Raw genomic sequence first — 15705 nt, 5'->3', positions numbered from 1 at the left:
GGTTCGGGACGAAGTTCGGATCGGGTTCGGATCCCGAACCCGAACATTTTCGGGAAGTTCGGCCGAACTTCTCGAACCCGAACATCCAGGTGTTCGCTCAACTCTAATCAGAACACAAAAGTTGGTGAAGTGAAATGAAAAAAATATATAGGTAAAACTATTATTTAGAGAAAAAAAATATTCACCCCCTTTGTTAGGAAGCCCATAGAAAGCTCTGGTGCAACCAATTTCCTTCAGAAATCACATAATTAGTGAAATGGTGTCCACCTGTGTGCAATCTACGTGTCACATGAGCTGTCATTACATATACACACCTTTTTTGCAATGCCCCAGAGGCGGCAACACCTAAGCAAGAGGCATCACTAACCAAACACTGCCATGAAAACCAAGGAACTATCCAAACAAGTAAGGGAAAATGTTGTTGAGAAGTACAAGTCAGGGTTAGGTTATAAACAAATTTCCAAATCTTTGATGATACCAAGAACATGGCACAATAGCAAAACTGCAAAGAGACGGCCGCCCATCAAAACTCACGGACTGGGCAAGGAGGGCATTAATCAGAGAGGCAGCACAGAGACCTAAGGTAATCCTGAAGGAGCTTCAGAGTTCTACACTGGAGACTGGAATATCTGTACATAGGATGACAATAAGCCGTACGCTCAATAGAGTTGGGCTTTATGGTAGAGTGGCCAGAAGAAAGCAATTACTTTCAGCTAAAAACAAAAAGTCACGTGTTGAGTTTGCGAAAAGGCATGTGGGACACTCCAAAAATGTAGGGAGGAAGGTGCTCTGGTCTGAGGAGACTAAAATATAACTTTTCAGCCATCAAAGAAAACGCTTTTTTTGGTGCAAACCCAACACATCACATCACCCAAAGAACACCATCCCCACAAGGAAACATGGTGGTGGCAGCATCATGCTGTGGGGATGTTTTTCAGCAGCCGGGGTGGGAAACTGGTCAGAGTTAAGGGAAAGATGGATGGTGCTAAATACAGGGCAAAACCTGTACCACGCTGTGCATGATTTGAGGCTAGGACGGAGGTTCACCTTCCAGCAGCACAATGCCCCCAAACACACTGCTAAAGCAACACTTGACTGGTTTAAGGGAAAACGTGTAAATGTGTTAAAATGGCCTAGTCAAAGCCCAGATCTCAATCCAATAGAAAATCTGTGGTCAGACTTAAGGATTGCTGTTCATAAGAGCAAACCATCCAACTTGAAGGAACTGGAGCAGTTTTGCAAGGAGGAATGGGCAAAAATCCCAGTGGTAAGATGTGGCAAGCTCATAGAGACTTATCCAAAGCGACTTGGAGCTGTGATTGCCGCAAAAAGTGGCTCTACAAAGTATTGACTTTAGGGGGTGAATAGTTATGTACATAGACTTTTTCCGTTATTTTGTCCTATTTGTTGTTTGATTCACAATAAAAAAAAATCTTCAAAGTTGTGGGCATGTTCTGTAAATTAAATGATGCAAATCCTCAAACTATCCATGCTAATGCCAGGTACCAAAATATGAAAAAATTCAAGGAGGGGTGAATACTTTTGTATGTAATTCTCTTGCTTACACAATGCAAACATATTTTGCAGCAATGTACAACGTCCCTTTCCTCAGTGGGTCTCACAGGCTAATTTCCTTTTCTCAGAGACACACATTGGTGTTAATTTGAAGGGATCAGTACACAAGGATTACCTTTACAATCCTCACACTACCCAATGCACAATGCCAAGAATCGGATGCAGTTGTGTAAATAGTTGACCTAGGTCTATTAGTTCCAGTGAAGGTAAATCAGCATACCAAGAGATTTTGGAAATTTGCATGCTTCCAATGATGTGGGAACAGTTTGTGGATGACCTTTTTTTGTTCTTTTATGACTGTGCCCCAGTGCACAAAGCAAGGTCCATAAAGGGATGTGTGGAAGAACATGACTGGCCCTCACAGAGCCCAGACCTGAACTCTGTCAAACACCTTTGGGATGAACTAGAACAAAGACTGCAAGCCAGGTCCTCTCATCCACCATTAGTTGGCAAACATTCCCACAGACACACTCCAAAATCTTGTAGAAAGCCTTCCCAGAAGAGTGAAAGCAGTTTTAGCTACAAACAGGGGACCAGCTCAATATTAGAATAGATTTAGAATGGAAAGTCATAAAAGCTCCTGTAGGTGTAATGTATTGGTATTCCAATAGTTAGGGCCATATAGTATACTGTATGTTGATAGTAATGTGCATTCGGAAAATGCTGCAAGATAAAAATGCCTAAATTAAGGCCTCATGCACATGGCCGTTGTTTGGGTCCGCATCCGAGCTGCCATTTTGGCGGCTTGGATGCGGACCCATTCACTTCAATTGGGCCGCAAAAGATGCGGCCAGCACTCCGTGTGCTGTCCGCATCCATGGCTCTGTTCCGCACCCCCACAAAAAAAATATAGCATGTCCTATTCTTGTCCGCGCTTTGCGGACAAGAATAAGCATTTATATTGCCGGCGCCCGTTCCAGCGCCTAAATAATAGGCCTCAAATTTATAGTCAGCTAAATCTGTGGTTATTGCTGTAGCTGGGCAAGTTATTTAGTGTCCGTCAAAGCACAGTTTTTGTTCTGGGTTGAAATTCAATTCCCAATTTAGCAATTCTCTAAATTAGTGGTTTCTGCTGTATCAGGCCTACTTTAAATTTATCCCTAAAAGGGTAAATTAGATTCAAGGTGCAGATAGGGTTATTCTCAATAACTTCACACACGCTACTGTGCATATCCCAGTCTAATTCTGTCTGTAAACGTATACCTGTCACCCAGCGCCTAAATAATAGGCCTCAAATTTATAGTCAGCTAAATCTGTGGTTACTGCTGTGCCTGTATTAGTGTAATACGGTACCTAAATAGATAGCCAGATAGTGTTAGGTGTCTGTAAAAAAAAAGGCCTGAATTTGAATTCAATACATTGTGTCAAATAATATTTTTGTTGTTGTGGTGAACGATAACAATGAGGAAAACATCTAGTAAAGGACGCGGACATGGTCGTGGTGGTGTTAGTGGACCCTCTGGTGCTGGGAGAGGACGTGTCCGTTCTGCCACAGCCACACGTCCTAGTGTACCAACTACCTCAGGTCCCAGTAGCCGCCATAATTTACAGCAATATTTGGTGGGGCCCAATGCCGTTCTAAGGATGGTAAGGCCTGAGCAGGTACAGGCATTAGTCAATTGGGTGGCCAACAGTGGATCCAGCACGTTCACATTATCTCCCACCCAGTCTTCTGCAGAAAGCGCACAGATGGTGCCTGAAAACCAAGCCCATCAGTCTGTCACATCACCCCCATGCATACCAGGGAAACTGTCTGAGCCTCAAGTTATGCAGCAGTCTCTTATGCTGTTTGAAGACTCCGCTGGCAGGGTTTCACAAGGGCATCCACCTAGCCCTTCCCCAGCGGTGGAAGACATAGAATGCACTGACGCACAACCACTTATGTTTCCTGATGATGAGGACATGGAAATACCACCTCAGCACGTCTCTGATGATGACGAAACACAGGTGCCAACTGCTGCGTCTTTCTGCAGTGTGCAGACTGAACAGGAGGTCAGGGATCAAGACTGGGTGGAAGACGATGCAGGGGACGATGAGGTCCTAGACCCCACATGGAATGAAGGTCGTGCCACTGACTTTCACAGTTCCGAGGAAGAGGCAGTGGTGAGACCGAGCCAACGGCGTGGCAAAAGAGGGAGCAGTGGGCAAAAGCAGAACACCCGCCGCCAAGAGACTCCGCCTGCTACTGACCGCCGCCATCTGGGACCGAGCACCCCAAAGGCAGCTTCAAGGAGTTCCCTGGCATGGCACTTCTTCAAACAATGTGCTGAAGACAAGACCAGAGTGGTTTGCACGCTGTTCCATCAGAGCCTGAAGCGAGGCATTAACGTTCTGAACCTTAGCACAACCTGCATGACCAGGCACCTGCATGTAAAGCATGAACTGCAGTGGAGTAAACACCTTAAAAACAAGGAAGTCACTCAGGCTCCCCCTGCTACCTCTTCTGCTGCTGCCGCTTCGGCCTCTTCTGCTGCTGCCGCCTCGCCCTCTTCCTCCGCCTCTGGAGGAACGTTGGCACCTGCCGCCCAGCAAACAGGGGATGTACCACCAACACCACCACCACCTCCGTCACCAAGCATCTAAACCATGTCATACGGCAGCGTTCAGCTCTCCATCTCACAAACATTTGAGAGAAAGCGTAAATTCCCACCTAGCCACCCTCGATCCCTGGCCCTGAATGCCAGCATTTCTAAACTACTGGCCTATGAAATGCTGTCATTCAGGCTGGTGGACACAGACAGCTTCAAACAGCTCATGTTGCTTGCTGTCCCACAGTATGTTGTTCCCAGCCGCCACTACTTCTCCAAGAGAGCCGTGCCTTCCCTGCACAACCAAGTATCCGATAAAATCAAGTGTGCACTGCGCAACGCCATCTGTAGCAAGGTCCACCTAACCACAGATACGTGGACCAGTAAGCACGGCCAGGGACGCTATATCTCCCTAACTGCACACTGGGTAAATGTAGTGGCGGCTGGGCCCCAGGCGGAGAGCTGTTTGGCGCACGTCCTTCCGCCGCCAAGGATCGCAGGGCAACATTCTTTGCCTCCTGTTGCCACCTCCTCCTACTCAGCTTCCTCCTCCTCTTCTTCCACCTGCTCATCCAGTCAGCCACACACCTTCACCACCAAATTCAGCACAGCCCGGGGTAAACGTCAGCAGGCCATTCTGAAACTCATATGTTTGGGGGACAGGCACCACACCAAACAGGAGTTGTGGCGGGGTATAGAACAACAGACCGACGAGTGGTTGCTGCCGGTGAGCCTCAAGCTCGGCCTGGTGGTGTGCGATAATGGGCGAAATATCGTTGCAGCTCTGGGACTAGCCGGTTTGACGCACATCCCTTGCTTGGCGCATGTGCTGAATCTGGTGGTGCAGAAGTTCATTCACAACTACCCCGACATTTCAGAGCTGCTGCATAAAGTGCGGGCCGTCTGTTCGCACTTCCGGCGTTCACATCCTGCCGCTGCTCGCCTGTCTGCGCTACAGCATAACTTCGGCCTTCCCGCTCACCGCCTCATATGCGACGTGCCCACCAGGTGGAACTCCACCTTGCACATGCTGGACAGACTGTGTGAGCAGCAGTAGGCCATAGTGGAGTTTCAGCTGCAGCACGCACGGGTCAGTCGCACTGCGGAACAGCACCACTTCACCACCAATGACTGGGCCTCCGTGCGAGACCTGTGTGCCCTGTTGCGCTGTTTCGAGTACTCCACCAACCTGGCCAGTGGCGATGACGCTGTTATCAGTGTTACAATACCACTTCTATGTCTCCTTGAGAAAACACTCAGGGCGATGATGGAAGAGGAGGTGGCCCAGGAGGAGGAGGAAGAGGGGTCATTTTGAGCACTTTCAGGCCAGTCTCTTCGAAGTGACTCAGAGAGAGTTTTTTTGCAACAGCAGAGGCCAGGTACAAATGTGGCCAGCCAGGTCCGACTACTGGAGGATGAGGAGGACGAGGATGAGGTGGAGGAGGATGAGGATGAAGCATGGTCACAGCGGGGTGGCACCCAACGCAGCTCGGGCCCATCACTGGTGCGTGGCTGGGGGGAAACGCAGGACACTGACGATGCGCCTCACACAGAGGACAGCTTGTCCTTACCCCTGGGCAGCCTGGCACACATGAGCGACTACATGCTGCAGTGCCTGCGCAACGACAGCAGAGTTGCCACATTTTATCGTGTGCGGACTACTGGGTTGCCACCCTGCTGGATCCATGGTACAAAGACAATGTGCCCACCTTACTTCCTGCACTGGAGTGTGATAGGAAGATGCGCGAGTACAAGCGCGCGTTGGTAGACACGCTACTGAGAGCATTCCCAAATGTCACAGGGGAACAAGTGGAAGCCCAAGGCCAAGGCAGAGGAGGAGCAAGAGGTCGCCAAGGCAGCTGTGTCACGGCCAGCTCCTCTGAGGGCAGGGTTAGCATGGCAGAGATGTGGAAAACTTTTGTCAACACGCCACAGCTAACTGCACCACCACCTGATACGCAACGTGTTAGCAGGAGGCAACATTTCACTAACATGGTGGAACAGTACGTGTGCACACCCCTCCACGTACTGACTGATGGTTCGGCCCCATTCAACTTCTGGGTCTCTAAATTGTCCACGTGGCCAGAGCTAGCCTTTTATGCCTTGGAGGTTCTGGCCTGCCCGGCGGCCAGCGTTTTGTATGAACGTGTATTCAGCACAGCAGGGGGCGTCATTACAGACAAACGCAGCCGCCTGTCTACAGCCAATGTGGACAAGCTGACGTTCATAAAAATGAACCAGGCATGGATCCCACAGGACCTGTCCATCCCATGTGCAGATTAGACATTAACTACCTCCCCTTAACCATATATTATTGTACTCCAGGGCACTATTATTTTTTTTCCGTTCACCTAGTATATTAAGGCTTTTTTTTTTTTTGCAGGAAAATTTGTACTTTCTGAAGGCACCATTTAAAATTGCTTGTAATGTAGTGGGATGAAGGAAAATAAATCCAAATGGGATGGAATTGGGATAAAAATGCATATTTTTTTCTTTCCATTGCCATATTTTGAACTTTTTTATACTTATGTCTATAAAGCTGTGTGAGGGCTCATTTTTAGTAGTGTGTTCTGGTAATTGATAACATATTAGTGCGTGTATGTCTTTATGATTACTTTTATTAAATTTTTTGGGTGGTGAAATGGAAAAACAGCAAATTGGCTGATTTTTTTTCTCCTGTTATTGTGTTCACTGTATGGAATACATACAGTACATTTATATTTTAATAGTCTGGGCATTTTGGGACATTGCTATGCAAATGATCTGTACTTTTTATTATTTACCGTATATTTCTCCATATAAGACGCACCTGCCCATAAAACGCACTTAGGTTTTAGAGGAGGAAAATAAGAAAAATAATATTTTTAACCAAAAGCTGTGCTTTTGGTGGGTTTTGAACTAATGGTGTTCTGTGGATGACACTATTATGGGGGATCTGTGGATGGCACTGTTATGGGGATCTGTGGATGGCACTGTTAAGGGGGGATCTGTGGATGACACTGTTATGGGGGATCTGTGAATGAAACTGTTATGGGAGGGTTCTGTAGCTGACACTGCTATGTCATCTAGAGATCCCTCCCATAACAGTTTCATCCAGAGATACCCCCCATAACAGTGTAGGCAATCCATATGTAAAGTATAGCAATCCTCTGCGGTAGCGCAATCCACGTAGTACTCACTATGAAACTCCCGTACTAGCAGGCAGGCTGGTTGGTCACTCACTTCATCACGCGCATGCTCCGCCGTCTTCATTAATAAAGTGGGAGGAGCATGTGCATGGCGAAGTGAGTGACTGGCCAGCCTGCCTGCTAGTATGGGAGTTTCATAGTGAGTATTACATGGATTGTGCTACTGCAGAGGATTGCTATACTTTACATATGGATTGCCTACACTTTACATATGAATATTGCTGTGTGCAGGGCCCGGTGTAATAGAGTATAGTAATAGCACCAGGCCCCACCACAATTCCAACAGTAGTTGCCAGACTCCAGCCCCTCCTCCCTCCCCGCTGATACATCGCAGGCCATGCTCTGTAGCATCGCAGCCTGCGATGTATCAGTGTTAGCAGAGTAAAAATGGCAGCATTCGCCCCATAAGACGCACTGCCATTTCCCCCCCACTTTTGCCATTTCCCCCACCAGACGAAGGGACGCCGAAACGCGCGCTGGGGTAACGCCGTCCTGGGTAATTTAGCACACGGTCATTTATCAGGTGAGCTTCTGCTCTTGGTATTACCTCCATGGCATTTTTGTCTTACTACACCTGGTCTTTATTGTTGGTGTGTTGTTTACCTTTTATATTGCATTTGCCAAACATACCTTCTTTACTGCCGTGCGGTTTTGCTTGCTAAACATTTACTCACCTGTGTACTCTAACATTTACACTGCTTTTGGCTCATAGGCTGGTCATTGTACCTAGTATTTTCCTCTGACCCATAGACATATGTTGTACTACTGACCTGTGTGCTACCCCAGGGTGGCGCTCTTTCTCTGCTCCCATTCTCTTGTAAATGGGATTATACTTACTGACTTCTTTATTTATGTAATTTTTAATCATGTTCAAATAAAATATATTTTTACTTTTTGGTACCATGAGCTCCATTTTCTTGTTCTTTCGCTATTATACTCTGGAAATTGTACCGAGTTATCAATCACGAGTGTCCTTTGTGGTCACATTAGGTGGGCATTGTCCTTCACCCTCCCCTGGGACACCCTGGGTCATTTTTGCCTTTTTATGGAAGAAGGTATATGGCACCCCTCAATCAGTATTTGGCGGAAACAGATATATAGCACCCCTCAATTAGTATTTGGTGGAAACAGGTAAATGGCACCCCTCAATCAGTATTTTGTGGAAGCAGGTGTATTGCAGTCCTCCATCAGTATTTGGTGGAGGAAGGTATATAGCAATAGCACCCCTCAATCAGTATTTTGTGGAAGCAGGTGTATTGCAGCCCTCAATCAGTATTGGGTTGAAGAAGGTACACATATATAGCAATAGCACCCCTCAATCAGTATTTTGCGAAAGAAGGTATATGGCACCCCTCAATCAGTATTTGGCGGAAACAGGAATATAGCACCCCTTAATCAGTATTTGGCAGAAACTGGTATATAGCGCACCCTCAATCAGTATTTGGCAGAAACAGTTATATAGCACTCCTCAATCAGGATTTTGTGGAAAAAGGTATATTGCAGCCCTCAAGCAGTTTTTTGGGGGGGCAACAGGTATATCACACCCATTGCAATTAGTTACTCCAATAGTGTTTACCCTCTATCTAGCTGCATTATTGCAGCGGAACTGCACACAACTGCTGCACAATACCAATACAAATACACTATAATATAATTTCTATGTTAGAAAGTATATTATAAGTATATCACACCCCTCTATATCACACCTATCAATAACACACCTATAACAGTCCTTAAAATGACTTTTGTCATAGCTTTTGGTGTCCCTAACTGTCCCTGCTCCAAAATGCAACCTTTCCCTACACTGGCAAAACACATAATGTAAAATGGCTGCCAGATCGGTTTCTGTTATAGGGTTGGGGGTGTGTCCATGTGCTGAAACGTCTCAAATGGCTGTCCTGTCCCACTTGATGAATGTGTCCTGGGTCATAGTTCATCGCTAAGCAAAAAAATATGACGCGTGCGAATATCGCCATATGCTTGCATGTTCGGCAAATCTCGAAGGAGCAAAGTTTGCAGTGAAACAACCGCAAGGCCATCTCTAATCCTGCTGGTCTTAGAAGTAGTTGATTGAAATTGTATGCTGTAATTTAATCTACCATCCACAAGGGCACCCAAATCTTTCTCTATAAGTGACTCTCCCAGTGCTACATCCCCTAGGACATATGAAGCACAGAGATTATTACTGACAAGATGCATAACTTTACATGTGTCCACATTGAACCTTTTGCCAAGTTGATGCCCAATTACTCAAGTCAGTGAGTGCTCAAGCTCAAGTACTCAGCTTGTAGTATATGGACATCTTCCATAGACTTTACAGTTCTACCTAGCTTAGTATCATCTGCAAAAATAGAACTAGTACTATTAATCTCGTCCTCGATAACATTGATAAATTAATTGAATAATAAAGGGCCCAGCACTGAACCTTGGGGTACTACACTGATAACCCAGGACCATTCTAAATAAGAATCATTGACCACAACTCTCTGTACACTGTCTTTCAGACAGTTTTCAATCCAATTGCAAATATACTTTCCAAGTCTACAGACCTTACTTTACTTATTAAACGTCTATGAGGGACAGTATTAAAAGCCTTTGGAAAATCCAGAAACACTATATCCACAGCCGCCGCTCTGTCCAGGCTACTACTCACCTCCTCATAAAAACAAATCAGGTTAGTCTGACAATAGCTCTGTAATTCCAGCAAACGGTTTTTGTTATCGGGGTCTTACAGCCATTAACAGAGATTATTAGAAGGAAATATTTCTATGTCTTGTTTGCCCATGTGTGGTGCAGTTATATGTTCTAAAGCACTTTTTGGCTTGTATTAGTGGGAAAAAAAAGGGCTTATGAAGCATTTTTTGTCTTGTATTAGTGGCAAAAAAATATATATTTGCCTTTCACCGGTGAAGTTATACTGTATGTTCTAAAGCCCCGTGGAGTGTGTTAGTGGCAAAAGTAAAATATATTTGCTGTTCAACGGTACAGTTATATGTTCTAAAGTCCTTTTTTTTCGTGTAATAGTGGCAAAATAAAAATATATTTGCCATTCAGAGGTCCAGTTAAATGTTCTAAATCCTTTTGTGGGGTATATTAGTGTCAAAAGTAAAAAATATTTGCCGTTTAGCAGTGCAGTTATATGTTCTAAAGCCCTTTGTGGGGTATATTAGTGTCAAAAGTAAAAAATATTTGCCGTTTAGCAGTGCAGTTATATGTTCTAAATCCTTCTGTGGCGAGTATTAGTGTCAAAAGTAAAATATATTTGCTATTCAGCAGTGCAGTTATATGTTCTAAAGCCTTTTGTGGCGTATATAAGTAGAAAAAGATAAAAAATATATTTGCTGTTCAGTGGTGCAGTTATATGTTCTAAAGCCTTTTGTGGGGTGTATAAATGGAAAAATATATGTCTATATTTGCCGTTGAGCGGTGCAGTTATATGTTATAAAGCCCTTTTTTGTGTGTAATAGAGTAAAAAAAAAGGGCTTATTAGCCGTTGTATGGTGAAGTGAGAAAATTACAGACTACTTTGGAATGTTTTAATTTCCTTTGATTTGTTTATTTGATCTAACAGTATGTTAGACAGAGAAGTGCCAGGCCGTGCACAGGGGAGAGACAGAGGCCTAAATGTTTCTGGCGCAGGCAGAGGTCGCAGTAGAGTAAGAAGGTGTGGCAGCAGGAGTCGCAGCAACAGGCCTGAGCTCCCAGTGTCATCTAGCAGTCGTGTCTTGACCAGCAACCCAGACGTTCTTGAATGGTTGACTCGGTCATCCACTTCATCTCAAGTGATATCAGACTAATGATACTAGTGATGGACTAACATCTGCCGGGACGGTTCGCGAACGTGATCGGTCGAATGCGATCAAATGTTTGCGAACCGCAAGTTCGCGGCGGGTCCCATTCATTTTAATGGCAGGCGAACCTGAAAAACCTTCAGCTCATATTTGCAGCCAAAAAATTATTACTAGAAGTGCACAAATACATGTGTACATGAGCGTTGTTTTTCACGCGTCAGTTCTGCGTTGCGTGAAAATCGCAGCATGTTCTATATTCTGCATTTTTCTCGCAGCCCTGGCTCCATAGAAGTGAATGGGGCTGCGTGAAAAACTCATTGCATCCGCAAGCAAGTGCGGGTGCAATGCGTTTTTCACTGATGGTTGCTAAGAGATGTTGTTTGTAAGCCTTCAGATTTTTATTACGCGCGTGGAAAACGCATCAAAACGCGCGCATAAAAACTGAACAACTGAACGCAATCGCAGACAAAACTGACTGAACTTGCTTGCAAAATAGTGCGAGTTTCACTGAACGCACCCTGAACGCATCCGGACCTAATCCGTCACTCTTGTGTGAAAGAGGCCTTAGTGTGTAAGATAGTAATGAGATCATGAGCGCTGATTTAAAGTTCAGTTACTGCAGGATACGGATTAGGATTACAGTTTATATATGTATTCTCCTGTGAGCGGCGGGGCCGGTGTAGAGTAGCGCTGCGCAGAGCAGGAGAATCAGAGCAGACTTGCCAGCATAACATTCGGAGCATTGGTCAAAACATCTGGGGCTCAAGCCCCGAATGTATTGCCCTAACAACGCCCCTGGCTGAATTCATACTTGATTTATTTGGTCAGTTTTGGCCCCGTGACTGCACAAATAAGTGAAGTGTGCAGTGATTCTAAGAGCGACGCCTGTGATCTACATGTCATACTGACTCACAGTATTATTTCACTACCACAGCAGACTCCCTATGCATGTTACTGCAACGCACAGTGTTCTACACCACTATAAAGGCTCTCTGCAGCCAGGAAATAGCCCTTTTTTAATGCAATTAGCTGCAAATAAATTCGGATCGATTTTTTTCTGAAAATTAAACGAACCGGTCAAATCGAATTTTTGAAAAATTCACTCATCTCTAATTATTATTGGAATAAAACACCTAGCTTACATCCTGAGAATTACTCTAGCAAAATAGCTTGAAATCATATGAATAAGGTCAATGTTTTACCTTCAATAAAATATTCCTGTTGTTTTTGCATGAATACAAACACATTGAAAATGAAATGAAAAGAATATGTGCGCACAGCTAGAGTATTATATTTTTCTGTACATTTTATTGCTGTTATTCTATCAATAAGCCATAGAACCTACAAATAGATACAGGCATATACTTCTGCAGTGAATAGCAAACCTCCCATTCTCTAAGCTTTGAATCTACCTACGCATGGGATTATAAAAACAAAATATGTCTTCATTAAGGTCTAATTTTGTATTATAGGTAGTCTAAGGCCTCATGCACACGACCGTTGTGTGCATCCATGGCCGTTGTGCCGTTTTCCGTTTTTTTTCGCGGAAACATTGACTTTCAATGGGTCCGTGGAAAAATCGGAAAATGCACCGTTTTGCAGCCGAGGCCGTGATCCGTGTATCCTGTCCGTCAAAAAAAATATGACCTGTCCTATTTTTTTGACGGACAACGGTTCACGGACCCATTCAAGTCAATGGGTCCGTGAAAGAACACGGATGCACACAAGATTGGCATCCGTGTCCGTGATCCGTGGCCGTAGGTTGCTTTCATACAGACGGATCCGAAGATCCGTCTGCATAAAAGCTTTTTCTGATCTAAGTTTTCACTTCGTGAAAACTCATATCCGACAGTATATTCTAACACAGAAGCGTTCCCATGGTGATGGGGACGCTTCTAGTTAGAATACACTACAAACTTTGTACAAGACTGCCCCCTGCTGCCTGGCAGCACCCGATCTCTTACAGGGGGATATGATAGTACAATTAACCCCTTCAGGTGCGGCACCTAAAGGGGGTAATTGTACTATCATATTCCCCTGTAAGAGATCAGGGCTGCCAGGCAGCAGGGGGCAGACCCCCCCCCCAGTTTGAATATCGTTGGTGGCACAGTGTGTGCCCCCCATCGGGCCCCCCCTTCCTCCCTCTAATGTTAGAAATCGTTGGTGGCACAGTGTGCGCCCACCATCGCACCCCCCCTCCCTCTAATGTTAGAAATCGTTGGTGGCACAGTGTGCGCCCACCATCGCTCCCCCCTCCCTCCCTCTATTGTAATAAATCGTTGGTGGCACAGTGTGCGCCCACCATCGCCCCCCCTCCCTCCCTCTATTGTAATAAATCGTTGGTGGCAGTGTGCGGCCTCCCATTCCCCCCCCCCCATCATTGGTGGCAGCGGAGTTCCGATCCGAGTCCCAGTTTAATTGCCTGGGGCTCCGATCGGTAACCATGGCAACCAGGAAGCTACTGCAGCCCTAGGTTGCCATGGTTACTTAGCAATAGTACAACAGTAGAAGATTCATACTTACCTGCTTGCTGCTGCGATGTCTGTGAACGGCCGGGAGCTCCTCCTACTGGTAAGTGACAGTTCTTTAGCAATGCGCCGCACAGACCTTTCACTTACCAGTAGGTGGAGCTCCCGGCCGGACACAGACATCGCAGCAGCAAGCAGGTAACTATGAGTCTTCTACTATTGTACTATTGCTAAGTAACCATGGCAACCAGGACTGCAGTAGCGTCCTGGTTGCCATGGTTACCAATCGGAGCCCCAGTGATTAAACTGGGACTCGGATCGGAACTCCGCTGCCACCAATGATGGGGGGGGAATGGGAGGCCGCACACTGCCACCAATGATCGGGGGGGGGAGATGGGAGGCCGCACACTGCCACCAATGTTGTTACTGCTATAGAGGGAGGGGGGGCCGATGGTGGGCACACACTGTGCCACCAACGATTTATTACAATAGAGGGAGGGAGGGGGGGCGATGATGGGTGCACACTGTGCCACCAACGATTTATTACAATAGAGGGAGGGAGGGGGGGGCGATGGTCGGCGCACACTGTGCCACCAACGATTTCTAACATTAGAGGGAGGAAGGGGGGGCCCGATGGGGGGCGCACACTGTGCCACCAACGATATTCAAACTGGGGAGGGGGGGTCTGCCCCCTGCTGCCTGGCAGCCCTGATCTCTTACAGGGGAATATGATAGTACAATTAACCCCTTTAGGTGCCGCACCTGAAGGGGTTAATTGTGCTATCATATCCCCCTGTAAGAGATCGGGTGCTGCCAGGCAGCAGGGGGCAGTCTTGTACAAAGTTTGTAGTGTATTCTAACTAGAAGCGTCCCCATCACCATGGGAACGCCTCTGTGTTAGAATATACTGTCAGATCTGAGTTTCACAAAGTAGCTCATATCCGACAGTATATTCTAACATAGAGGCTTTCCCATGGTGATGGGGACGCTTCAAGTTAAACTATACCATCGGATTGGAGAAAACTCCAATCCGATGGCATAAAAGAACTCCAGACTTTACATTGAAAGTCAATGGGGACGGATCCGTTTGAAATGGCACCATATTGTGTCAACATCAAACGGATCCGTCCCCATTGACTTGCATTGTAATTCAGGACGGATCCGTTTGGCTCCGCACGGCCAGGCGGACACCAAAACGACTTTTTTTTCATGTCCGTGGATCCTCCAAAAATCAAGGAAGACCCACGGACGAAAAAACGGTCACGGATCACGGACCCACGGACCCCGTTTTTGCGGACCGTGAAAAAAAACTTGAGGCCTTATAGAAAGGGAAAAAAAAATCTCAGATATAAACTTTATATCTAACATTAGAGATGAGCGAATCGAAGTTGACGAAGTGGAATTCGATCTGAATTTCAGGAAAATTTTGATTTGCACCAAATCCAAATTTTTTCACGCTTTGTGGTAGCAAATTGCATTTTTTCTTAAAATGGCTGCTGCATGTATAAGGACATGAAGCAAGGATCTCTGGGAATGGGGGATCACCCTAAATGCCATGCATACAGCCAATCAGCAGTCAGCCAGCCCTATTATGTCACAGCCCTATAGTCTCAGCCATCTTGGATTCTGCCATTTTCCAGTGTACTTTGTGCAGGAAGAGACGTCAGCAGGCACTAGGGACAGTGTTAGAAAAAAAATTCATTGTGCTAAAAAAAATTTACAAGTTCAGGGAAAGATTATTAAATGTGTAGGGTAAGGATAGGGAGGAATCATTCCACAGCATTTTATGTAGAACAGGGTTCAGTAGGGGAGGTGACAGCCTGGGTAATAGGAAAAATCCTATTACACATTACTGCACTGACTGGGGATCCAAAGTGCCATTATACAGCTCTATAATTCCAACAAACCGTCTTGATATAAAGGGGCAAATGCTGTTTGATGCAGCCATTAACAGGGTTTATTACAAGGAAATATTTCTAAACCTTATTTGTCCTTGTGCGGTGCAGTTATATGTTCTAAAACATTTTTTGGCTTGTATTAGTGGGAAAAAAAGTCCCATTAGCCGTTGTGTGGTGAAGTGCGAAAATTACAGCCCTTTTTGGTGTGTATTAGCACAAAAAAAATTATTTGCCGTTCAGTGGTGCAGGTATATGTT

Source organism: Bufo gargarizans, chromosome 6 (genome assembly GCF_014858855.1).
Source record: "Bufo gargarizans isolate SCDJY-AF-19 chromosome 6, ASM1485885v1, whole genome shotgun sequence".
Classification (NCBI taxonomy): Eukaryota; Metazoa; Chordata; class Amphibia; order Anura; family Bufonidae; genus Bufo; species Bufo gargarizans.
Note: the sequence above shows the minus strand (reverse complement) of the source record.